The sequence below is a fragment of the Procambarus clarkii genome, chromosome 81, assembly GCF_040958095.1.
Source record: "Procambarus clarkii isolate CNS0578487 chromosome 81, FALCON_Pclarkii_2.0, whole genome shotgun sequence".
NCBI classification, from domain to species: Eukaryota; Metazoa; Arthropoda; class Malacostraca; order Decapoda; family Cambaridae; genus Procambarus; species Procambarus clarkii.
Window position 1 is genome coordinate 1,347,314 of NC_091230.1, and position 27,481 is coordinate 1,374,794.

General features: G+C 46.8%; 1 long non-coding RNA gene across 1 annotated transcript in view; it reads right to left on the minus strand.

Moving 5' to 3' along the window:
* The window catches only part of LOC138358043 (uncharacterized), a 158,102-nt gene extending 131,156 nt beyond the window's left edge, over window positions 1-26,946 (minus strand). The window contains exons 1-2 of the long non-coding RNA XR_011225213.1: window positions 26,488-26,946; window positions 23,866-23,908 (exon numbers count right to left, since the gene is read on the minus strand). This is a non-coding gene — a long non-coding RNA (uncharacterized lncRNA). The remainder of the gene's footprint in view (window positions 1-23,865; window positions 23,909-26,487) is intronic.
* Between the last annotated feature and the right edge of the window lie 535 nt (window positions 26,947-27,481).

Consider the following 27,481-nt stretch of genomic DNA (forward strand, 5'->3'; position numbering starts at 1 on the left):
TGAAATTTCAACTTTTTTATACCCAACATATGCCAAGTACTGATCTGCGGCGTTTGGTCACATTTGTCCCAAACCCCCCCTGCAGTTTTCAAAATATCCCAAACATCCCAATTTCGAGGCCTGAGCTATATTTTTGAGCAAAATTATGGCTCACTGCACGTATTCGCAGTTTGAAATTATGACTTTTTATACCCAACATATGCCAAGTCCTGAAAGCGGCAGTGAGTCACATTTTGCACAAACTCCCCTGCAGTTTTCGAAAAATCCCAAATATCCCAATTTCGAGGCCTGAGCCATATTTTATAGACAATTTCTGGCTCTCTGCACGTATTCGCAGTTTGAAATATCGACTATTTTATACCCAACATATGCCAAGTACTGAAAGCGGCGTTTGGTCACATTTGTCCCAAACCCCCCTGCAGTTTTCAAAATATCCCAAACATCCCAGTTTCAAGGACTGAGCCATATTTTGGAGCCAAATTTTGGCTCTCTGCACGTATTCGCAGTTTGAAATTACGACTTTTTTATACCCAACATATGCCATGTACTGAAAACGGCGTTTGGTCACATTTGTCCCAAACCCCCCTTCAGTTTTTGAAATATCCTAAATATCCCAATATCGAGGCCTGAGCCGTATTTTGGAGCCAAATTCTGGCTCTCTGCACATATTCGCAGTTTAAAATTGCGACTTTTTTATACCCAACATATGACAAGTCTTGAAAACGGCGTTTGGTCACATTTAGCCCAATCCCCCCTTCAGTTTTCCAAATATCCCAAACATCCCAATTTTATGGCCTGATTCACATTTTGGAGCCAAATTCTGGCTCTCTGCACGTATTCGCACTTTGAAATTACGACTTTTTATACCCAACATTTGCCAAGTTCTGAAAGCGGCGTTTGGTCATATTTGTCCCAAACCTCCCCGCAGTTTTTAAAATATACCAAACATCCCAATTTCGAGGCCTGAGCCATATTTTAGAGCCAAATTCTGGCTCTATGCATGTATTCGCAGTTTAAAATTACGACTTTTTATACCCAACATTTGCCAAGTCCTGAAAGTGGCAGTGAGTCACATTTTGCACAAACTCCCCTGCAGTTTTCGAAATATCCTAAATATCCCAATTTCGAAGCCTGAGCCATATTTTGGACCCAAATTCTGGCTCTCTGCACGTACTCACAGTTTGAAATTACTACTTTTTATACCCAACATATGCCAAGTACTGAAAGCGGCGTTAGGTCACATTTGTCCCAAACCTCCCTGCAGTTTTCAAAATATCCCAAATATCCCAATTTTGAGGCCTGAGCTATATTTTATAGACAAATTCTGCCTCTCTGCACGTATTCGCATTTCGATATTACGACTTTTTATACCCAACATATGCCAAGTACTGAAAGCGGCAGTGAGTCACATTTTGCACGAACTCCCCTGCTGTTTTCGAAATATCCCAAATATCCCAATTTCGAGGCCTGAGCCATATTTTGGAGCCAAATTCTGGCTTTCTGCACGTATTCGCAGTTTGAAATTGCGACTTTTTTATACCCAACATATGGCAAGTACTGAAAGCGGCGTTTGGTCACATTTGTCCCAAACCCCCCCGCAGTTTTCAAAATATCCCAATCATCCCAATTTCGAGGCCTGAGCCATATTTTGGAGCAAAATTCTGGCTCTCTGCACATACTCGCAGTTTAAAATTACGACCTTTTATAACCAACATATGCCAATGCGTTTGGTCACATTTGTCCCAAACCTCCCCGCAGTTTTCGAAATATCCCAAATATCCCAATTTCTAGGCCTCAGCAATATTTTGGAGCCAAATTCTGGCTCTATGCACGTATTCGCGGTTTGAAATTACGACATTTTATACAGAACATATGCCGAGTCCTGAAAGCGGCAGTGAGTCACATTTCGAACAAACTCCCCTGCAGTATTCGAAATATCCTAAATATCCCAATTTCGAGGCCCGAGCCATATTTTGGAGCCAAATTCTGGCTCTCTGCACGTATTCGCAGTTTGAAATTTCAACTTTTTTATACCCAACATATGCCAAGTACTGATCTGCGGCGTTTGGTCACATTTGTCCCAAACCCCCCCTGCAGTTTTCAAAATATCCCAAACATCCCAATTTCGAGGCCTGAGCTATATTTTTGAGCAAAATTATGGCTCACTGCACGTATTCGCAGTTTGAAATTATGACTTTTTATACCCAACATATGCCAAGTCCTGAAAGCGGCAGTAAGTCACATTTTGCACAAACTCCCCTGCAGTTTTCGAAAAATCCCAAATATCCCAATTTCGAGGCCTGAGCCATATTTTATAGACAATTTCTGGCTCTCTGCACGTATTCGCAGTTTGAAATATCGACTATTTTATACCCAACATATGCCAAGTACTGAAAGCGGCGTTTGGTCACATTTGTCCCAAACCCCCCTGCAGTTTTCAAAATATCCCAAACATCCCAGTTTCAAGGACTGAGCCATATTTTGGAGCCAAATTTTGGCTCTCTGCACGTATTCGCAGTTTGAAATTACGACTTTTTTATACCCAACATATGCCATGTACTGAAAACGGCGTTTGGTCACATTTGTCCCAAACCCCCCTTCAGTTTTTGAAATATCCTAAATATCCCAATATCGAGGCCTGAGCCGTATTTTGGAGCCAAATTCTGGCTCTCTGCACATATTCGCAGTTTAAAATTGCGACTTTTTTATACCCAACATATGACAAGTCTTGAAAACGGCGTTTGGTCACATTTAGCCCAATCCCCCCTTCAGCTTTCCAAATATCCCAAACATCCCAATTTTATGGCCTGATTCACATTTTGGAGCCAAATTCTGGCTCTCTGCACGTATTCGCACTTTGAAATTACGACTTTTTATACCCAACATTTGCCAAGTTCTGAAAGCGGCGTTTGGTCATATTTGTCCCAAACCCACCCGCAGTTTTTAAAATATCCCAAACATCCCAATTTCGAGGCCTGAGCCATATTTTAGAGCCAAATTCTGGCTCTATGCATGTATTCGCAGTTTGAAATTACTACTTTTTATACCCAACATATGCCAAGTACTGAAAGCGGCGTTTGGTCACATTTGTCCCAAACCTCCCTGCAGTTTTCAAAATATCCCAAATATCCCAATTTCGAGGCCTGAGCTATATTTTATAGACAAATTCTGGCTCTCTGCACGTATTCGCATTTCGATATTACGACTTTTTATACCCAACATATGCCAAGTACTGAAAGCGGCAGTGAGTCACATTTTGCACAAACTCCCCTGCAGTCTTCGAAATATCCAAAATATCCCAATTTCGAGGCCTGAGCCATATTTTGGAGCAAAATTCTGGCTCTCTGCACTTATTCGCAGTTTGAAATTCCGACTTTTTATACCCAACATATGCCAAGTACTGAAAGCGGCGTTTGGTCACTTTTGTCCCAAACTTCCTTGCAGTTTTCAAAATATCCCAAATATCTCAATTTCGAGGCCTGAGCCATATTTTGGAGCCAAATTTTGGCTCTCTGCACGTATTCGCAGTTTGATATTTCGACTTTTTTATACCCAACATATGCCAAGTACTGAATGCGGCGTTTGGTCACATTTGTCCCAAACCCCCCTTCAGTTTTTGAAATATCCTAAATATCCCAATATCGAGGCCTGAGCCGTATTTTGGAGCCAAATTCTGGCTCTCTGCACATATTCGCAGTTTAAAATTGCGACTTTTTTATACCCAACATATGACAAGTCTTGAAAACGGCGTTTGGTCACATTTAGCCCAATCCCCCCTTCAGTTTTCCAAATATCCCAAACATCCCAATTTTATGGCCTGATTCACATTTTGGAGCCAAATTCTGGCTCTCTGCACGTATTCGCACTTTGAAATTACGACTTTTTATACCCAACATTTGCCAAGTTCTGAAAGCGGCGTTTGGTCATATTTGTCCCAAACCCACCCGCAGTTTTTAAAATATCCCAAACATCCCAATTTCGAGGCCTGAGCCATATTTTAGAGCCAAATTCTGGCTCTATGCATGTATTCGCAGTTTGAAATTACTACTTTTTATACCCAACATATGCCAAGTACTGAAAGCGGCGTTTGGTCACATTTGTCCCAAACCTCCCTGCAGTTTTCAAAATATCCCAAATATCCCAATTTCGAGGCCTGAGCTATATTTTATAGACAAATTCTGGCTCTCTGCACGTATTCGCATTTCGATATTACGACTTTTTATACCCAACATATGCCAAGTACTGCAAGCGGCAGTGAGTCACATTTTGCACAAACTCCCCTGCAGTCTTCGAAATATCCAAAATATCCCAATTTCGAGGCCTGAGCCATATTTTGGAGCAAAATTCTGGCTCTCTGCACTTATTCGCAGTTTGAAATTCCGACTTTTTATACCCAACATATGCCAAGTACTGAAAGCGGCGTTTGGTCACATTTGTCCCAAACTTCCTTGCAGTTTTCAAAATATCTCAAATATCTCAATTTCGAGGCCTGAGCCATATTTTGGAGCCAAATTTTGGCTCTCTGCACGTATTCGCAGTTTGATATTACGACTTTTTATACCCAACATATGCCAAGTACTGGACGAGGCAGTGAGTCACATTTTGCACAAACTCCCCTGCAGTTTTGAAAATATCCCAAACATCCCAATTTCGAGGCCTGAGCCATATTTTGGAGCCAAATTCTGGCTCTCTGCACCTATTCGCTTTTTGAAATTGCGACTTTTTTATACCCAACATATTCGAAGTACTGAAAGCGGCATATGGTCACATTTGTCCCAAACCTCCCTGCAGTTTTCAAAATATCCCAAACATCCCAATATTGAGGCCTGAACCATATTTTGGAGCCAAATTCTGGCTCTCTGCACGTATTCGCAGTTTTAAATTACGACTTTTTATACCCAACATATGCCAAGTACTGAAAGGGGCAGTGAGCCACATTTTGCACAAACTCCCCTGCAGTTTTCAAAATATCCCAAACTTCCCAATTTCGAGGCCTGAGCCATATTTTGGAGCCAAATTCTGGCTCTCTGCACGTATTCGCAGTTTGAAATTACGACTTTTTTATACCCAACATATGCCAAGTACTGAATGCGCCGTTTGGTCACATTTGTCCCAATCCCCCCTGCCATTTTCAAAATATCCCAAACATCCCAATTTTGAGGCCTGAGTCATATTTTGGAGCCAAATTCAGGCTCTCTGCACGTATTCGCAGTTTGAAATTACGACTTTTTATACCCAAAATATGCCAAGTACTGAAAGCGGCATTTGGTCACATTTGTCCCAAACCTCCCTGCAGTTTTCAAAATATCCCAAATATCCCAATTTCGAGGCCTGAGCTATATTTTATAGCCAAATTCTGGCTCTCTGCACGTATTCGCAGTTCGATATTACGACTTTTTATAGCCAGCATATGCCAAGTACTGAAAGCGGCAGTGAGTCACATTTTGCACAAACTCCCCTGCAGTTTTCAAAATATCCCAAATATCCCAATTTCGAGGCCTGAGCCATATTTTGGAGCCAAATTCTGGCTCTCTGCACGTACTCGCAGTTTGATATTACGACTATTTATATCCAACATATGCCAAGTACTGAAAGCGGCAGTGAGCCACATTTTGCACAAACTCCCCTGCAGTTTTCAAAATATCCCAAATATCCCAATTTCGAGGCCTGAGCCATATTTTGGAGCCAAATTCTGGCTCTCTGCACTTATTCAGTTTGAAATAACGACTCTTTTATACCCAACATATGCCAAGTACTGTAAGCGGTGTTTAGTCACATTTGTCCCAATCCCCCCTTCAGTTTTCAAAATATCCCAAACATCCCAATTTCGAGGCCTGAGCCATATTTTGGAGCCAAATTCTGGCTCTCTGCACGTATTCACAGTTTGAAATTACGACTTTTTATACCCAACATATGCCAAGTACTGAAAGAGGCAGTAAATCACATTTTGCACAAACTCCCCTGCAGTTTTCAAAATATCCCAAACATCCTAATATCGAGGCCTGAGCCATATTTTGGAGCCAAATTCTGGCTCTCTGCACATATTCGAAGTTTGAAATTGGGACTTTTTTATACCCTACATATGCCAAGTACTGAAAGCGGCGTTTGGTCACATTTGTCCCAAACCTCCCTGCAGTTTTCAAAATATCCCAAATATCTCAATTTCGAGGCCTGAGCCATATTTTTGAGCCAAATTCTGGCTCTCTGCACGTATTCGCAGTTTGATATTACGAATTTTTATACCCAACATATGCCAAGTACTGGACGAGGCAGTGAGTCACATTTTGCACAAACTCCCCTGCAGTTTTCAAAATATTGCAAACATCCCAATTTGGGACAAATATGACCAAACGCCGCTTTCAATACTTGGCATATGTTGGGTATAAAAAAGTCGCAATTTCAAACTTCGAATACGTGCAGAGAGCCAGAATTTGGCTCCAAAATATGGCTCAGGCCTCGAAATTGGGATGTTTGGGTTATTTTGAAAACTGCAAGGAGGTTTGGTACAAATGTGATCAAACGCCGCTTTCAGTACTTCGCATATGTTGGGTATAAAAAAGTCGTAATTTCAAACTGCGAATACGTGCAGAGAGCCAGAATTTGGCTCCAAAATATGGCTCACGCCTCGAAATTGGGATATTTTGGATATTTTGAAAACTGCAGGGAGGTTTGGGACAAATGTGACCAAACGCCGCTTTCAGTACTTCCCATATGTTGGGTATAAAAAAGTCGTAATATCAAACTGCAAATACGTGCAGAGAGCCAGAATTTGGCTCCAAAATATAGCTCAGGCCTCGAAATTGGGATATTTGGAATATTTTGAAAACTGCAGGGGAGTTTGTGCAAAATGTGACTCACTGCCGCTTTCAGTACTTGGCATATGTTGGGTATAAAAAGAAACTTAAAATTTGGTAACTAGAAAAAAAGTAGTGCTCAGAACACTACCCTGGGGTACACCCTCATACTGCCTAAAAGAGGCAGAGAGAGTGGAACCAAGCTGCACACGAAAGGAACGACGAGAGAGGAAACTCTGGAGGAAGAGAGGGAGATTCCCACATAGGCCAAAAGATTGAAGTTGAGACAGAATATGATACCGCCAGGTAATGTCTAAGTCTTTTCCAGGTCAAAAAGGACGGCAACAACGGAGGTCTTCGCAGGAACAGCAGTACGAATATAGACCTCCAAGTTTACCAGGATATCCGTTGTGCTGCGGCACTTGCGAAAACCAAATTGAGAAGGGGAGAGGTGGTGATAGTGCTCTAAGAACCACATCAAACGAACGTTAACCATACATTCAAAGAGCTTGGAGACAACTCGTGAGGGCAATAGGGCGGAAGTCCTTGGGGAATGACCTGAGAGGCCCTAGTTTCCAAATAGGGAGGACAACAGCATCGAGCCAGTCCTCAGAGACTGACGACGACTCCCAGACCTGATTGTACAGACTCAGTAAATACTGAGACGTGCACGGAGGGAGATGGCGTAGCATTTCATAATGAATAATGAATGCCTTCGGAGCCCGCCACCGTAGAACCGCAGAGAGCTAGGGCAGACTGAAGCTCAGAGAGAGAGAAAGAGAGGGGATCATTATAAGGAAGGCAAAGATGAGTACAGAAATCTAAAGGACGAGATTCAAGAATAGGCTTACGAAAAAGGAATGATTGGGGAAGATGAGAACCAGAACTAACAGATGAAAAGTGGGAACCCAGTTCGGTCGCGACCTGCAACAGGTCCGCCACAAGAGCACCACGGAGGCGAAGGACCAGCGAGACATCGGGAACGAACTTACCCGCTATCTTGCGGATACGCTTCCAGACCAGTGGTAGAGGAGTTTCAGACGTAACGGTGGAGACATAAGACATCCAGGATGCACATTTAGCTGTACGGGTGGTCCTACGGGCCACCGCACTCGCCTTCCGAAACAAAACAAAAGACTCAACCGTTTGCCGGCGGCAATGTCTCTTCCAGGCTGCACGCTTACAGCGGACAGCCTGAGCTCAGTCCACATTCGACCAGGGAACACACTTTTGTGTTCCCCGAGAGGAAGAGCGAGGAATAGAGCGGAGGGCAGCGTCAAAGACAATGTCATGAAAAAGAAGGAGGGCGCGAGGGAGAGGCAGAATGGAGAGGTCGGAAATAGTAGCACGGAGAGTAAAGAGGCGCCAGTCAGGCTCGGCAAACCGCCACCTAGGGAAGGAGAGAGGAGGGTGAAAAGAGAAAAAGGTAACAAGGATAGGATAATGGTCACTGCCATGGAGGTCATCAAGGACCTGTCACCCGAAATCTAAGGAAAGGGATGACGAGCACAGAGAAAGATCGAGACAGGAAATGGAGCGAGTCCGAGAGTCCAAATGAGTGGGCTCACGAGAATTCAAAAGGGACAGGGAAGAAGAGAGGATGAAAGTTTCAAGGAGGCGACCCCGGGTGTTTGTCAGCACATCACCCCAAAGGGCATGACGACAATTCAAATCTTCCAGCAGGAGCACAGGCTCTGGCAAGGAGTCCAGGAGGTGTTTAAAATGGGGAAGAGAAAGTGGGACAGCAGGGGGGAGATAAATGGAACAAACCGTGTACCATTAAGCACAAAGACACAGTCAGCAGAACAGTGGAGAGGCGAGGAAAAAGTAAGGGGACGAAGGGAACATCTGAGCAAATCAAGAGAGCAGAAGAGTTATGGGCCCCAGCGACAGCTGGGAGGGGGGGGGGGGCCACGGAAGCGACCAGGACGAGCACCAAGCATCGGCTCCTGGAGACAGACACAAAGGGGCAAAAACTGTGAAATTAGAAGTGGGAGGTCAAGGAAATTGGCGTAATATCCACGGATGTTCCATTGAAGAATATACATTGACAAAAAGAGAAAGGATAGCAACAGAGAGCAAAAAAGAAACAAAGGTGAAAAAGGAACACAGCACGTTAAAGAAGCACAGGATCAGGGTCAGTGAAGTCAGGGTTAGGGGGCATGGGTAAACTGAGCATAGAAGGAGGGAAAGGAGTGGGAGGGCAGACCAGAGGTGGACGAGCAAGGTCTCGAGGAGGAGAAGAGGAAGAGGAGGAGGAGGGGCAGAAAGAGGGGGAGTGCACCTCAGCAAGGGCAGAAACTGAGACGGAACCGGGGGCTAAAGAAACCTCCACAGTTGGAACAGGGGGCTCCACCACCAAAGCGGGAGGGGAAGGAACGATAAAATCAGATATAGGGGCGAAGAAGAAAGCAAAGCCTTCATACTTACCAGGGAGGAGGAAAGAGAGGAGCCAGGTTTCTGCTTCTGACTCAAAGAGACTGGCGTCCCAGCACCAATGTACTGGCAACAGACTCTAGCGTCTCAATAGGAGGAGAAGAAGAGCGAGAGCGAACAACACGACCACCAGGAGAGCGATGGACATCGGCCGGCACAGTCAGGCGGCGTGGAGAGCCAAGAGACAGAGGAGAATGAAGGGAAGGAGGACCAGAGGGAGAGGAGAAAGAAGACACAGGAGACATGACAGACTGGGTAGAAAGAAGGGAAACCCTAAACAGAGAACCAGGAGGGGGACCCTACGGGACAGAAAGGAAGGAAACGGGGGAGGTGGTGGTGGACATGTCCGGGTCTAAGGCTTGGAAACGGTTGTGAGACTGAGGAAGGTGGGAAGGACGAGGAGAGGAAGAGCGCACCACGCGAGCATAGGAGACACCAGCGAAAGAGGGGAGACGATGAACTTGGCGCCGAGCCTCAGGAAAAGACAAACGGTCCCGGTGCTTCAAGTTTAGGACGGCCGCCTCAAGTTTGTAACGTATACACGTGTGGGAGAAGGTAAGGTGGGCCTCACCGTAATTGAGGCAGCGGGGGGCCTGGGGGGAAGTGCACACCAACTTAGAGTGACCCTCGCCTCCACACATTGGACAGAGGGAGAAAAGACTAGAGCATTTGAGGGCACCATGCCCAAACCTCCAACACTTATTGCAGAGCCGAGGAGATGGAATATACTCCTGGACGGAGCTTCTGGCACCAGCAAGAATGACAGAGGGCGGAAGGGTCCTACCATCAAAGGTAATCTTCACAACCCGGAGGGGTTGACGGCGACTACCACGAGGGGGACGAGTACACGTATCCACCTGGAGGACAGAATAACCCTGGGCCTCATAACCCCAGCGATGAGAACCTTTAGAGAGAGACGGATCATAAGGTGCAGTAGTCACAATAAGAGATGGAGCCGTGCAAGGGGACGAGGCGGTCACCACAGCAAGCTTGGGGCTCGACACAACCACAGAGGAGGGAGGGGAGCAGGGAGGAAGAGCCCGGTCTGGGTCTAAACCGGGCCCTGTAGCCGGGGCTACAGATCCCGGTTTTCCAGGACGGTCCGACTCACGGGCCTGGTCGCACACACCATGAGCCTGGGTGAGAGAAGTCGTGTCGTCATCCATGCAGCAAACAATTTCAAAAGTTTGGGACCTGGAACCAAGGGATACCACCTACCAGGGCAGCCAGGGAGGCCGAGCGCTGGCCAGTGTAGGAAGCCCCAACGGTGCTCCCCCTTTTCAACAGGGGAGTCCTACTACATCGTTCATTCTCCCACACTGGTGCTAAGACCCCAGTCCCCCTATCGCACCAGCCTGGACACCCAACCATCCACTCAGGGCGGCCCCTCACAGGCGACCCCTCCAGCGGGTGGTCCGATGCCTCACAAAGCCCCTACGTGGGTCCCTTCTGCACGTACACCACACAAAGAGGGGGCAAAGGCAACCCACACCGGTCCCTGGGAGGTGTACGTGAGCCCCTCACCACGGCAAGGAGGCACCACGGAGGCACCACGGCAAGGAGGCACCACGGAGGCACCACGTCAAGGAGGCACCACGGAGGGGTGATGCAGTGAAAAAACAATACTAACAAAACCCCGAGAACAAAAAATCAACCGACCTTTTGACTTTAAGGAAAAGAAGGTAGTTATTCTAATGTATAAATCTCTGGTGTATAGTAATACAGTAGTCTCATAGTAATCATTTAGATAAGTGTATCCAAGCTCGGAGAACCCCCCCCCCCCTCCTTTCCCTGCCCTCTTTACAAAAACATACCCACTTCCAAAAAAATTCAATACTGGCCAACAAAAATATTTCGAAAACTAAGTCGACTCTAAAACCAGGAACAACTGAGGGCCACGACAAACACTGCAACTCTCTTCTACCCCCCAAGTCATCTATTAATGATCCAAGATAATTTGAGATACTTCCTACAGACGAGTCCAGTGACAGGGTGATCCAGTGAGTAAATTGAAGCACGATACAGGTGTCAAAGGACTTCATTCAGCCCAGTGGATAACTAACAACATTATAATCTGCAGTTTTGTATGCCTCACCGTGGCCATTTAAATAAATAAATTACAGGGTTGTGGCAATGTTTACAGCATAATGTAAGGTATAGAGGAAGCCTGGATTGCCTGGTAATGTCTAGTGTTTGTATGTGCTCTAGGCAACCAAACCGAATAACATTTCTGGTGTTAGACTATTTAATCCGACTTACTCATTCGGTAGAACCTTTTAAACCCAAATAGTAATTCACTTTAAAGGTAAAATTATTTGGAGATTCTGCTTAACAGATTCCAAATTACCGAGCTATGAAAGTACTACGAGGCAAGTTTAACTGGTTCAGTGTTTGCCTATCCACACCCCCATGAGGTATGTGACAACACTGAATAAAGAAAGGGTCTTTGAGCATTCAGAGTGCACAAATTTAACATGACATGACCAATATAGCCAGGTGTTAAAGATCATTCTAAGCAGTTCTGCACAATCCATATAGTATCAAGTAATATAATTGCGCAATGGTGCCTAGTGGATAATGTTTCCTATTAAAATGCATTGCACAACTGTTTGTATTAGAGATTTTAAAGCTGTGAGTGGTACACTTCTCTCTACACTTCTAAAATACTTAACCACGCCTCTCTCACACACACACACACACACACACTCGGAAGGCATGCTTTAACACTGAAATTCCTCATACACCGAATACATCCCCCAAAAATAACTTACACTGTAGAAGGTCCCTGTACCTAGTCCAGGTGGAGGGGACCCTCTACGGTGTTGTCGTTGTTGAGTTAGGGGCAACGACGATCGTGGGATCGGATGCGCCCCGGCGTACCCGTGAAGGGTGAAATCGCAAAGCCAGGAAAGGCGAAATGCTAAGCCAAAACGCGAAACGAGTGACGCCAAGCACTAGAAACTAATATGCCACACGGCAAAGCTACGCACAAAGGGAGAGGCAGAAGCACATAATAGAACAGGGCAAACAAACAGCCAGAAGGACACACAGCATGTCAGAGCAAACACACAAGAAATCAGAGCACATACTTGCCCGGGAACTTGGCCCGCGGGAACCTCACATTGAACGCCTCCCAGAGCACCCATTGCCAAGGGTCTCGTCCATCCACCGGGGACGCCATAACATCTGGAACCGGGGCAACAAACACCTGCAAACTGGGGACCCAGATGGTAGAACTCTTGAGGCGAGAAGTCGCCACTCGCCCCCACCGGAGGAATGGCAGGCGCCGCCGGGGAAGCTGCAGCAGCAGACAGGACGCGCACCACCTCATCAACATCACCGGAGACTGCCGCCAGAGGGAGCGGGGGGAAATCCTCGTCGCGGAACAAGTTGACAGGAGCTGCAGGGGCCGCAGAGCACCCGGCAGCCTGATGCCCCAACAGGCCACACCGGAAACCAGTACGAGGCTGCCGGGCATAATACACCCGGACGTAGTACTCCATAAGCCGGACAGAAGAAGGTATATCCGACCGCAGGCGCATCCCCAACGTGCAAATGTTTGTACGCCTCCCAGCATACCGCCCCGAGGAGAGCGTGTTCACCCGCACGCTGACAACAGTACCAAAACCCCCGAAGTAACGCCGGAGGAGGTCATCAGGGAACTCCAGGGGCGCACCATGGACACTGTCATAAGTCAGGGCACCACTGCTCGCCACAGAGCCGGCATCGTCAGGCAACGGCAACGTAAAAATAAAATGATAAACTGACCACCACAGTTGACGTTGACGGGTTAATTATTTAAAAAGAAATACATATATATACCACAGGAGTACACACATAATATGCAATATGGAGCATAATTTGAGCAAACTCAACATTACATTAACCTCAAGTAGAAGGGCACCCTTGGAGAAATAAATTGCAGAGTTAGCTTATAATTTTTGAGATTATAAGGTGAGCGTGAGTTATGATCATTAAGACTAACTGTTTTTGTTAGAAGGGGGGGGCGGACTTTCATGTTATTTATGTCTACCAATCACCAAGTTTTACTTCTATTTTGTACCAAGTTAATAATTAAATGTTTATACTGATACAAAAGTGTTATGAGGTGGTAGAAATTGCCTAAGCTACTCTATCCCCTCGAGATGTATTTTATTGGCTCAATAAACGTTCTTTAACATTGTTATCCAGTTCAGAGTAACTAAATGTCTACATTCTCGTCCCTTGATGGTAGCTTCACACTGGAGATCATATCTCCGTTCACTCCACACTAAGAGACGAAACTTTACAAGAGCTGCGAATTACGACCATCTTTCAAAATTCACGAAGACAGATTTTCTTAAGTCCCTCTTCAAGAGACTTAAGAAAAATCGTGCAGCGACTTTGAGTTACATTCGCCCCTCACGTTCCCTGTGCTACAAATGAGCAGAAATTTGTGTAGTGTTGAGGCAAGTTGGCATCTGCCTTGGCGGGTCAGCGATCTGGGACAAGATAACGAGCCCTGTTGGAAGTTCCCGCTGATAACGCAGATGTATAGTTACGTTAGTGAGAGATGGAGCGAGGGAGCTCGCTAGTATGGCCGGAGATTTCAGTGTGGATGTGAGCCTCCCTGAGAGAAACTAAGTGTATTCTTTGTTTTCCATCGGTGTTTTTTTCTTTCTGTATTTGAGCACCTGTGTGAATGAATGTACGTAAACAGATGGAAGTGTGTGTGCACTTGACTCAGCGTTCGTGCTTGACCCAGTGCGCGTGCTTGACCCATTTTCCTACTCATCCATCTACACTCATGAAGGTGTAGATACATATACCCATGATATACCCATCCATATTCCCATGAAGGTTCCACCTGTGTACGATAAATAAACCGTACAGTTATTATCTATTCTGTTTGTATATATGTCGTGCCTAATAGCGGGAGTTGCCTAGCAAGCAGAATTTTCCTGAAAGTTGAATTTTCATACATTTTTAAACATGAAATGATGTGGTTTAGAGTTTCATTATACATGAAAATTTTTGGGAGTGTAATCAATTCGAGCAGAGCCAAACTAACCTAAGCGACTTAACTCTCCTAATCTAACCTATCACGATAACGTCGGTAATTAAGGTACGTAATATACAAATAATTTGTATTTGGAATGAAAAATTAATTTAGAATTAAATAATTTGGAAATAATTATTTGATTAAGAAAATCATTCTGCCTGTTAAGTAAATTAGGCCTTGCTTACTAGGCCAAGTAGAGTGGTTATGGCTGTGTGCGAAATGTAGTACGGAACTTCTCTCTACTGCTTGCATGAATGAATAAGTTGAAGCATGCGCCCAGCATCAGGAACCTTCAGATATATCAGCATCTTGAGGTTATCTTGAGATGATTTCGAGGCTTACCGTCCCCGCGGCCCGGTCCTTGACCAGGCCTTCTTTTTGTTATACATCCCCAGCAAGCAGCCCCGTAGCAGCTGTAATTCCCAGGTACCTATTTACTGCTAGATGAACAGGTGAATCAGGGTGAAAGAAACTGTCCATTTGTTTCCGCCTCCACCGGGCGATCGAACCCATAACCTTAGGACTACGAATCCCGAGCAGTGTCCTCTCAGCCGTCAGGGAGCTCTGTTGCATACCTACAGGAGATGTCATAATTTAGGCCCACGTCAAGAAAAACTGTTCGACAATAGCCATTAAAAAATAGCAAATAGGTTTCTAAGGAGTTAAAGAGTGAATTTAAGCGTAACTGTCTGGGACTAGAATGGTGGCAGTCACACTACAGTCAACACTAAGGAAAACAAAATAGGAGTGTGCCTTAATGCTAATAGTGAGTGCCTTGACATATATTGGCGAGCTGTCCTCGACCCCGACGCAGTTGGCGCCTGACAGCTGAGTGGACAGCGCTCGGGATTCGTAGTCCTGAGGTTCCGGGTTCGATCCCCGGTGGAGGCGGAAATAAATGGGCAGAGTTTCTTACACCCTGATGCCCCTATTCACCTAGCAGTAAATAGGTACCTGGGAGTTACAGCTGCTACGGGGCTGCTTCCTGGTGATGTGTAACAAAAAGGAGGCCTGGTCTAGGACCGGGCCGCGGGGACGCTAAGCCCCGGAAGCACCTCAAGATAACCTGATGGGCCGTCAACTGTGCTCTCGTCCACATTTCCAGCTGGAAGTAGGCTGACGAATAAGGAAGTAAGTAAGTAATTATCAAAAGAAGGCACCAAACCGAGAAGGCTATGTAGCACCATCAAATGCGCAAAATAATCAGAGGGCGCTAAATATCACCAAGGATGCCAATACGAGAACAAAAACGCATAAGGCGAACGATATCAAAAGTATCCGAGTCACCAAGAATTCTATCGAGGGACAAGTGACCGCGAGGGACGGTCGGAAAGCAAGACACGCTCGTCCTGGAAGTCAGGACATTCAAGAAGGACATGCACGACCGTAAGAGGGACAATGCAACTAGGACAATAAGGAGCAGGGCTGCACTCCATCAAGTGACCATGGGTTAAGCGAGTATGGCCACTACGCAACCTCGCCAGAGCTGTTTCCCACCGCCGGTTACGGTGGAAGGAGGACGGCCACGAGGAAACACAACATTTAAGAGTACGTAGCTTGTTACCAGAAACAGACAACCAAGAAGCCTGCCAACGGGGTAAGGACTGAGGAATGGATAACCGGGTAAAAGTCGGAATACGGAACGCCTTTACGAGAGATGGGACAAGAGCGGACAGCTTCCTTGGCGGCAGCATCCGCACGCTCATTTAAAGACACACCAATATGGCTGGGAACCCAACAAAACTCAACCGACTTAAATTTACTGTGAACAAGAAACAGCCAATGTTGGATCTCGACAACTACTGGATGAACCAGATTAAAGGACCCGAGAGCCATGAGGGCACTACGAGAGTCAACAACAACTACAAAGGAAGACTGACAACGAGAAAGCAGGAGACGAAGAGCATAGAGAATAGCATAAAGTTCCGCTGTAAAGATGCTAGTCTCCGGAGGTAAGCGACACATATAAGTGCGATCAGGAAAAACAACAGAGTAGCCAACACCGTCCGCCGACTTAGACCCATCGGTGAAGACAGAAACGGAGCGGGAGTGAGAAGAAAAGTGCTCAAGGAAAAGGCATTTTAGAACCGTGAGAGGGGTAAAAGCTTTAGTGATACGGGTCAAGGAAGTACAAAACCGCGGAAGAGGAACTCTCCACGGGGGCAAAGAAGGAACAACACGAGGAGAAACATTAGAAATACGAACGGAAAGAGAATCCTGCAGGCGAGATAACCGGACAGAAAGAGGGAGCTGATGAAGAGGAACAGAAACCGCAGGAGGGGTAAAAGTTAAAGCACGACAGAGGCGAGAGGAAGGATGTTGTAAGGACCGCGCAAGATAGCGAAGACAGTAGCGATCACGGCGGTCCTGGAGAGACAGGAAGCCAGCGTCAACATACAGGCTAAGGATGGGAGTCGAACGAAAGGCACCAGAACTGAGGCGCAACCCAGTATGGTGCAAAGCATCAAGACGGCGAAGAGTAGGAGAAGCAGACGAGTAAGCAGGGCAACCATAATCAAGCTTAGACAGGACGAGAGAGGAATGTAAAGCAAGGAGAGTGCGCCTATCCGCTCCCCAAGAAGTATGGGACAAGACCCGAAGGAGGGTAAGGGCCTTAGAGCACTCAACACGAAGGTAAGAGATATGGGGAGACCAAGACAAACGAGTGTCAAGGAATAACCCCAAAAGCTTTGCGGATTCTTTGTATTCAAGGGGATGATCATAAAGTGACAAAGAGGGACGAAGAACAACCCGTTTCCGAGTAAAAGTCATGGCACAAGTCTTAGAAGTAGAGAACTTGAAGCCATGATCGGTGGCCCAAGACGACACGGCATCAATTGCAAGTTGAAGCCGGCGCTGAAGGAGAGGCGAATCATCACCCTGACAGCAAAGGGTAAGATCATCGACATAGAGAGCGGAGAAGACACCAGAAGGAAGAGAGGAAAGAAGACCATTGAGGGCAACCAGAAAAAGAGTAGTGCTCAGAACACTACCCTGGGGCACACCTTCATATTGCTGAAAAGAGGCAGAGAGCGCGGTACCAAGGCGCACCCGAAAGGAACGACGAGAGAGGAAGCTGCGGAGAAAGAGAGGGAGACGACCACGAAGGCCAAAAGAATGAAGTTGAGATAGAATATGATATCGCCAAGAGGTGTTGTAAGCCTTTTCCAGGTCAAAAAGGACGGCAACAACGGAGGTCTTCGCAACAAAAGCAGTACGAATATAGACCTCCAAGTTCACCAGGACATCTGTCGTGCTGCGGCACTTGCGGAAACCAAATTAAGAAGGGGAGAGGAGGTGATGGTGTTCCAGGAACCACATCAGACGAACGTTAACCATACGTTCAAAGAGTTTGCAGACACAACTTGTGAGAGCAATAGGGCGAAAGTCCTTAGGGGAAGTACCCAGAGACCCCGGTTTGCGAATAGGGAGGACAACGGCATCGAGCCAGTCCTCAGGGACTGACGACGACTCCCAGATCCGATTATACAGACTCAGTAAATACTGAGACGTGCACGGAGGGAGATGGCGAAGCATCTCATAATGAATACCATCGGAGCCCGCCGCCGTAGAACCGCAGAGGGCCAGGGCAGAACGAAGTTCAGAGAGAGAGAAGGGATCATTATAGGGAAGTTGAAGACGAGTGCAGAAATCTAAAGGACGAGACTCAAGAACAGGTTTACGAAGAAGAAAAGACTGGGGAAGATGAAGACCAGAGCTAACAGAAGAAAAGTGGGAACCCAGTTCGGAAGCGACCTGCAACGGGTCCGCCACAAGAGTATCATGGAGGTGAAGGACCGGTGAAACATCGGGAACGAATTTACCCGCTATCTTGCGGATACGCTTCCAGATCTGGGCCAGAGGAGTTTCGGACGTAATTGTTGAGACATAAGATGCCCAACATTCACGTTTAGCCGTACGGATGGCCCTACGGGCCACCGCACTCGCTTTCCGAAAGAAAAGAAAAGAATCGGTCGTCTGCCTACGGCGGTGCCTCTTCCAGGCTGCACGCTTACAGCGGACAGCCCGAGCACAGTTCGCATTCCACCAGGGAACGCACTTCCGTGGACCCCGGGAGGAAGAGCGAGGGATAGAGCGGAGGGCAGCGTTGAAGACAGTGTCATGAAAAAGGAGGAGAGCGCGAGAGAGAGGCAGAAGGGAGAGGTCAGAGAGAGCAGCACTGAGGGTAAATAGGGTCCAGTCCGCCTTAGCAAACTGCCACCTAGGGAAAGAGAGGGAAGGGCGAAAAGAGAAAAAGGAAACAAGGATGGGGAAATGATCACTTCCATGGAGGTCATCAAGAACCTGCCACGTGAAATTTAAGTGAAGAGAAGAAGAGCAGAGAGAAAGATCAAGACAAGAAAGGGTGCGAGTCCGAGAGTCCAAATGAGTGGGCTCACCAGAATTCAGAAGAGACAGGGAAGAAGAGAGGAGAAACGGCTCAAGAAGGCGACCCCGGGTATTCGTCAGAACGCCACCCCAAAGAGAATGACGACAATTGAAGTCACCCAGCAGGAGCACAGGCTCCAGTAAGGAGTCTAGGTGTTTCAAATCAAGGAGAGAAAGCGGGACACTCGGGGGGAGATAAATGGAACAAACAGTGTACCATTTCCCCACAAAGACACGATCAGCAGAACAATGGAGAGGTGAAGGAAAAAGTAAAGGAACAAAGGGAACATCAGCACGAATCAAAAGAGTAGAAGAATTAGAAGCCCCAGCAACAGCTGGGGGGGGAGGAGAGAAAGGAATAGCCACGAAAACGACCAGGACGAGCACCAAGCATCGGCTCCTGGAGACAGACACAAAGGGGTGAAAACCGCGAAATCAAAAGTTGGAGTTCGAGGAAATTAGCGTAATAACCTCGAACGTTCCATTGAAGAATGGACAACGACGAGAAGAGAAAGGACAAAAACAGAGAACAAGGAAGAAACAAAGGCGAAAGAGCAACAGAGCACTTTAAAGAATATCAGGGTTGGGATCAGGGTCAGCAAAGTCAGGGTTAGGGGGCATGGGTAAACTGAGCAAAGACGGAGGGAAGGAAATGGGAGAACAGATCAGAGGTGGACGGGCGGGGTCCGGAGGAGGAGGAGGAGACAACGGAGAGGAGCAGTCAAGGACAGCAGCAGGAAGAGGAGGGGTAGAAAGAGGGGAGCGTACCTCAGCAAGGGCAGCAACTGAGAGGGAAGCGGGGGCTAAAGAAACCTCCATAGCAGGAACAGGGGGCGCAACCACCGAAATGGGAGGGGAAGGAGCGAGAGAGGCAGAAGTAGGGGCCGAGGAAGAAAGCGAAACCTTCTTACCTGCTGGGGAGGAGGAAGGAGAGGAGCCAGGTTTACGCTTCTGACGTAAAGAGACCGGTGTCCCAGCAACCACGTACTGGGCAACGGATTCTAGTGTCTCAACAGGAGAAGCTGAACGAGAGCACACATGACAGCCGTTTGGAGAGCGATGGACATCAGCCCGCACCGACAGGCGGCGGGGAGAGTCAAGAGACGGAGGGGAAGGATGGGAAGGAGGAACGGAGGGAGACGAGGAAGAAGACACAGGAGACACGACAGACCGGGTAGAAGGAAGGGGAACCCCAGACAGAGGACCAGGAGGAGGATCCTTCGGGAGAGAACCCAAAGGAACAGAGGAGGGGGCAGTGGGCGCATCAGGGTCCAAGGCCCGGAAACGGTTGTGAGTCTGAGGAAGGCGGGAAGGACGAGGAGAGGAAGAGCGCAACACGCGAGCATAAGAGATATTAGCATAAGGCGGGAGCCAGCGAACCTGGCGCCTCGCCTCAGGAAAAGATAAACGCTCCCGGTGCTTCAGGTTAAGGACGGCCGCCTCAAGCTTGTAATGGACACACGCGCGGGAGAAGGTAGGATGGGCCTCACCGCAGTTGAGGCAACGAGCCTGGGGAGAAGTGCACTCCGACTTAGAGTGACCTTCGCCACCACACAAAGGACAGAGAGAGACAGTCCCAGAGCAGCGGAGGGCACCATGCCCAAACCTCCAGCACTTGTTGCAGAGCCGAGGAGAAGGAATATACTCCTGGACAGAGCACCTGGCACCAGCAAGAATGACAGAGGGCGGAAGGGTCCTACCATCAAAGGTAATCTTCACAACCCGGAGGGGTTGACGGCGACTACCACGAGGGGGACGAGTAAACGTGTCCACCTGGAGAATAGAATGGCCCTGGGCAGCGAGGATATGTCGAATATCGTCGTGGCAGTCGCGCAGGTCCCGAACACCGGTCGCAACATGGGGCGGGAGCAGAATAGTGCCAACACTGGCATTCAACTGAGCGTTCTTCGAGACCCGAACAGGGGTCTCGCCAAGGCAGGATAAGGCAGCCAAGCGGGAAGCAGCATCCTGAGAAGGAGCAGCAACGACACATGTACCGAGACGAGTGGGGTTGGAGGTAACAGAGGCATCCACGGAATCAACGAGATGTCGATGGAGGGAGAAATCGTCAGGAGGCGCAGAATCAAGAGGGAGGAGATCAAAATATTTGGCCCACGAAGCGGGACCAAACAAGGCTTGATAGGTAGCAGAACTGGAAGGAATCGAGCGAGGGCGGCGGTGAGAACCCCCAGAGAGAGAGGGGTTAAAAGGCGCAGTAGTTACAACTAGAGAAGGAGCCGCGCCAGGGGACGAGGTAGTCACCACTGGGGGCTTGGGGCTTGACCCAACCACAGAGGAGGGAGGGGAGCCAGGGGAAGGAGTCAGAGAAGCCAAAGGAGGAGCAAGGTCGGGGCCCAATGCAGCGGAGGCTACAGAGCCCGGTCATCCAATACGGACCGACTCGGGGGCTTGGTCGCCCACCCCACGAGCCTGAGAAGGTAAACCAGAAGCAGTCGAAACAGGGTTTATCATCATGACGAAAAGAAGAATTCATTCACGAATGTGCCCCCACACCCACCATGGAGCCACAGTTAGAGGCAGGACACCCAACAAGAAGCTATCGCCGATCTTGCCGGGGCCTCCTAGGTGTGCGTCGTAAGTATACGCCCCACAAACGCCACCTTAAGAAACCGACAGTCCGTCGAGATCGGGTTCAGTGACGAAAGGAGGATTGACAATAAAAGGTTCCCCTCGCTCTCGACGTCGGGTACTACAGTTCTACGGGTGCAAGAGTATGCCTCCTCAAGCACCCGGGCGTCAAAATAGTAGTAGTCCAAGGGAAGAACCAGAACAAGCAAAAGGTCGGCAGGAAACGGCAAGCAGATAGGAGAAGAGGGGGGAGAAAAACGAAACAGAAGGAAAAGGAAAAGGTGCCCAGCAGAATTGGAGAGGACGGCAGCAGGAGCACAAGGCTAGAAAAGGACAGAGGACTGTCCCAAGGAGCATCACACTCTGGCAGCCGCCCACTAAGCCCCCACAAGGGCAACAACGAGCTGAGCGGGGAGGGGGTCCACACTAAAGATTTGGTTGTGGAGGAGATTCCCGCCCGAAGGTCGGCCATCTCGGCGCGCAGATTGAACGCCCCTGGCTGGACTTTCTTTCCACACCTCGCCTGGGACTCATCTTTGAATTCAGATGGCTTTTTTGGGCCAGTGTGTGCTCACTGCAGCTACCCAGGGGCTCACAGCCCCGGGGGAGGCCGGAGCCTCACTAATGGACGCCTCCCCGAGCGGGGGCGCCATGTACGTTGACAGCAAGTTCCAGAGAGGAAAACGTCTGCTGGAAAATGAGTCGGCTGATGCTGCGCCAAAGCGAGATGCTAAGAGAATGTCTTTGCCTTCAGAAGACCTTTCTCCTGTGGTACCTCATTCCTCGTTTGTGGTTGTCCTAATCCAGTCAGAATCAGCTCAGTGCGTGGTTGCAAATCCTCGTACCTTAGGTGCAGCAATTGAGGCTTCGGTATTGTGGCCACATTGCCTGCCTGAGACCGCGTGTACCCTGGGTAGGGGTGCAGCACTGAAGCTACACATCAAAAAGGAGGCTCTATCACACATCCGTGTATCCGACATTATTAAGTTGGGGGACTGGCCCGTCAGGTGCCGACAGGTATTGTCGCAGGAGCAGTCTCGGGCCCGGTATGGGAAGATTGGCCCAATGACCAGAGTGTTGATGTGGATAACATCCAGACCGCTCTGCATGTGTTAGGGGGTGCATCAGCGGGATTATTGGAAGTTACCAGGATTCGCGGAGCAGCAAACCCGACATCCATGGTCTGTGTAAAGTTCGATGGGCCCCTCCCTGATCGGGTGGTACTACACAGAACCTCGTATCAGGTCCAGCCCTACAACTTCCCTGTGTAACGATGTTACGCTTGTTATCTATTGGGGCACAGTCGCCTCGCCTGCCATAATGAAGCACACTGTGCAAACTGCGGCAAAACAGGCCATACAGACAGATATAACGGTGGGTGCAACTTCAGGGGAAAGTCAAGCTTCCCATGACCTTGGAGTCATTGGATATGGGTTTGTGGATTACCTGACCTAGCAGTTTATGCCTTTGGGGAGATCTCCCATCCCCCCCCCCCTGGCGTATGCATTAATGATATATAATGCATATGCCAGCCAGTCCAAGCCTAATCTTAAGATAATTCTCCTATCTCTCAATTTATTCTTTACCTACTCTTCACAGCAAGTCTTTGTCACCCACATTGAACAATATTCTAAGTCTTCACCACCCCAAAACTTGCCTCGCCACCCAACTTTTACCTTACCATACATCTTTGCTACCCATCATTTGGTTTGGATTAAACATTCAAGGTTAAATGTTTGCCCTTGATCACCTAGCAGCAATTGAGGATACAGATGTAAACTGATTGGAGAGTCGCGTTCCGAGTGTAAACTAGTAGAACGTAAGTCAAGAAACTGATCCAGTGATCCAGTAGTATGATCCACAATAGACTTGAGAATGGTCCAGGACGGACCGAAACGTCGTTGTCCCTTCACCTTCTAGTGTGTGGTCTGGTCAACATACTTCAGCCACGTTATTGTGACTCGTCGTCTGCACATGATCCAGTAATTTGTTCCGCAAATCCACAACCCAGTTACCAAACCAGTATTTACCCAGGTATTTCCTAAATCTAAACTTATCTTCATTTAAAGCCTTATCAATAGCTTCCTTGTTATGCCCATTCATCTACTTGTACACTTCAATCATGTCACGTTAAGGTTTTTCCAACATCTCTTCATACGGAAGCTTTCTAATTTGCGGGATTAACTTTGTCATCCTAACTGACGTGTTCTAGTGAATTATGTCCATTCTTTAGTATGGCGACCAAAACTGAACGGCATAATGTAAATGGGGCCTAAAAACAATACGTTAATAAACCCAGCCGACTTATTGCTAACTCTTCTTTCAATAAATCTATGGGAAAGAAAAGCTCTCAGCCTGCTAACAAGAGTGTACAAATCCACAAGGGCCGGGACGAGGATTCGAACCTGCGTCCGAGAGCATCCCAGACGCTGCCGTAATCGACTGAGCTACGACATGGTCAAAAGGAGTTGAAACCGAAGTTCTACTGAACTTACTGGATCCTGCAGCCTCTCCGAGGCACAAACCAGTGTTAGTGTAACAAGAATGTGAAGTTGACTACGTCCATCTAGTTCCACCCGCTCCTCCCCAGAACTAGTTGTTAAATAAGCACTTTACCTTGACTCCTCTGATCCAACACTTGTCCACACGGGCCACACTCCTGAAAAAATATTTTTTACATATATTTAGGGCAAGTATAAGTAAGTAATTATCAAAAGAATGCACCAAACCGGGAAGGCTATGTAGCACCAGGGTAAGTATAAAGTTTATTTCAAATACAATCGAGTAAGAAAATACAATTATGAATTTCAAGAACACTGGAACCAATCACTGGAAAAGGTGTAATTGCATTGGAGATTAATAACAGATTGTATCAACAATAGCGAGTAGGCAAGACTGATAAGACTGCAATAGCCTAACGGAGTACATTTTTGTCTCTGACTCATGAGGCTATGGTTAAGCATCAATGTTCTTTTAAAGTTACATAGAAACACATTATCTTATTAGGGTCTTCCACTAAAAACAAACCTTTTGCTAACCTTAGATAAACGTACTGTGTATTATTAATTTATTTAGCTGTTTATTGGCCTAAATTATATTAATAACATGCTTAAAACCTCTTAAGTACAGAATATGGTCTCTGAGCACCAAACCAACGTTAGAAGCCTAGTGATTACATTGTTAAAAATTACCATTTACAGGTGAAACCATTTCATATCGCAGAGTAAACAAGATGGAAACAATTATCTTCCACACTTATTTGCACAATTGCCATCCTGATATGACCACTCCATCGCCCCAGTCGTTAACATACTAAGTGCAGGCGATGAGTCACAATAACGTGGCTGAAGTAGTTTGACCAGACCACACACTAGCAGGTGAAGGGATGACGACGTTTCGGTCCGTCCTGGACCATTCACAAGTCGACTTGAGAATGGTCCAGGATCGAAATGTCGTCGTCAACACACTAAACAATCTAGGGCGACTTGTTGCTAAACATTACAAGTCACCATTACCTTAGCTACAAGACACGTTGTGCATATTATCAAACTACCTTTAATGTCATAATGCAGCAGTTTGCGCCCTTAAAATACAGATAGACAAACTCCTCAGGAACCGTAGGGGAACCTTTGACAAGCCGCCGGCTTCCTGTTGCCGTAGAGGGCACTATGGAGAAATGGTGGCCCTCTGGTAAATTTAAGTCAATATTACCTAGGAGTTATGATGTACCAGCCATTGAACATGTGGGACTCACAGTTAATATGAAAACAATCCTTAAGAATAGTTAAACGAATCATTGACTTAAACGAACAACATTGAATATTGAACTGTACGAGTCTCTGTTGTGGTCCCATCTGGCCTACTGTGTCCTAATATGGAAACTTCACTTCAAAAACACATCAATGATTTTCCGCTTTGGAGAAAGACAGCAACAACAATCATGCCAGAACTTGTTCAACTGTCACTACCACGAATCTTTGAAGGACTAACACTATAAATGTTTAAATTGTTATAGATTTTGATAGATTAGCCTATAAATTTTGCTAGAAATTACCTACTTAATATTATCTGTTAGATTAAGGCCCTGCCCGAAGCGCTATGCGTACTAGTGGCTTTACAAGAATGTAAACACATCATGCCATGTACTCTCAGAAACCCAATGTAACTTCTTATAGATATATAAATAAATGAATAACAGCCGAGGCCTTTGTAATACTATTTTAATGCATTGCTTTATACTTTGTAAAGTCTTTTAGAGAAGTGCTTTGTATTTATAACCTCCAACTTTGTCAGTATTACAAATTAAAAAAAAAAATTATAATACTGACCAAATTGGAGGCTATTAATACAGACCACTTCTCTAAAATGTCATATTTGACACAGACAGGCTGGACAACAGCTTCAAGCTCAACAAGCCACAATGTAACACAGAAAATAGATGTGTTGTTTCCCCCATAGGGGGGATTAACCCATGAACCCGCTTAACCACTCAAGTCGTAAATGCAGAGTCATTCCTCTTGTTCACAATATACACAAGACAAATCCTCAATAAAATAAGGGTGGAGGGAGTAGGAAGGCTGACCTTTGACAAGGTGCCGCCATCCTGTCCCCGTCGAGGCCACTGTAGATGGTGGCCCTTAGGTCAATTCATCATAGGAGCCCTTCTCCTTCCATCATCCTGAATCATGCTCATCGTACTAACCTGCACCCCCTCAATCCCCCCCCCCCCCCACCATCGTCACACAATCTGTGGCCAAAATTTCTCGTTTCATTCAGATTTTCATCAAAATATGTCGAAGATTTCTCTTTGGGTTGTTTTAAGGGGCCTGACAGCCGAGTGGACAGCGCTTCGGATTCGTAATCCTGAGGTTCCGGGTTCGATCCCCGGTGTAGACTGAAACAAATGGGCACTTTCTTTCACCCAGATGACCCTGTTTACCTATCAGTAAATAAGTACCTGGGAGTTAGACAGCTGCTATGGGCTGCTTCCTAGGGATGTGTAAGAAAAAGAAGGCCTGGTCGAGGACCGGGCCGCGGGGACGCTAAGCCCCGAAATCATCTCAAGATAACCTTAAGATTGCTGGCTAACTACTGGAATGGCTGTTAAGGCCACCACAAGCGCCCTAATGACTTAACTAGCGGGAACACCTATGGCTGCCACCTGACAATCTCCTCTATATTTTGTCTAAATACATAAAATATACAAAATAATAACGAATAACAACATGAAGTACACACCTCGAACAATGCTTTCTTTATTATGATTGATTAATGATATCTGTAACACATTTATTTTTTGCACACTGGTAATCAACGTGACCCTTGCCAGGCGGCGGCTGGTCGACAACTGAGCCACACGTTAAGAAGTGGGACTCCCAGACGCGCCACTCACCCTTACTTCACTATAATATCTAAACTGTCAACCTCTAATACAGTTAAGCATCTGACCACCAGAGGCGCTAATGTTCCCCTGTTATTACGCCATCCATATAATAATTGCTCTCATTATTCATTGTTGCAACGTTTCATGCCCGAAACGCTTTGCGTAATAGTGGCTTTAGGCATTGTATGTACTAGCCCTATCTATAAATCCATCACTCTTTGTAAAATCTCTTGTATGTATGTACCTTACCTAAATAAACATTTGATTTGATTTGAAATACATTCATGTTCTGTAGTGACTGTGTCAGACCTCGAAGGAAGAATTGAAACACCCTTCTGAAAATGTATTATTAAATACGAAAATACTTAAGGAAATTCCTGTTTCAATTCTTCCTTCGTGGTCTGACACTATCGTCACATTTTCATCACGTGTTAATTTTCGTGATTTACACGCAGATTTTGTAGTGTATATACGACAACTTCAGGAAAGTAATGAGTAGCGGATTTAGTCTAAACAATAATATATGCGTTTTGTTTTTAGTGCCAAATTATCTGGCAAATATACATTTGGAGATGAAGCTCAATCCTTCCTGTAGCCCAATCTTTCCTGTAGCCCAATCCTTCTTGTAGCCCAATCCTTCCTGTAGACCAATCCTTCCTGTAGCTCAATCCTTCCTGTAGCCCAATCTTTCCTGTAGCCCAATCCTTCTTGTTGACCAATCCTTCCTGTAGCCCAATCCTTCCTTCCAAATCCGATTTGTATTATAATATTATTGGAGGTGTTGTGGTTTCTGTTCTAGGTTCAGGATTGTACCTGGTCCAGGTGTCATCATGTCTGCGGTTGTTCAAC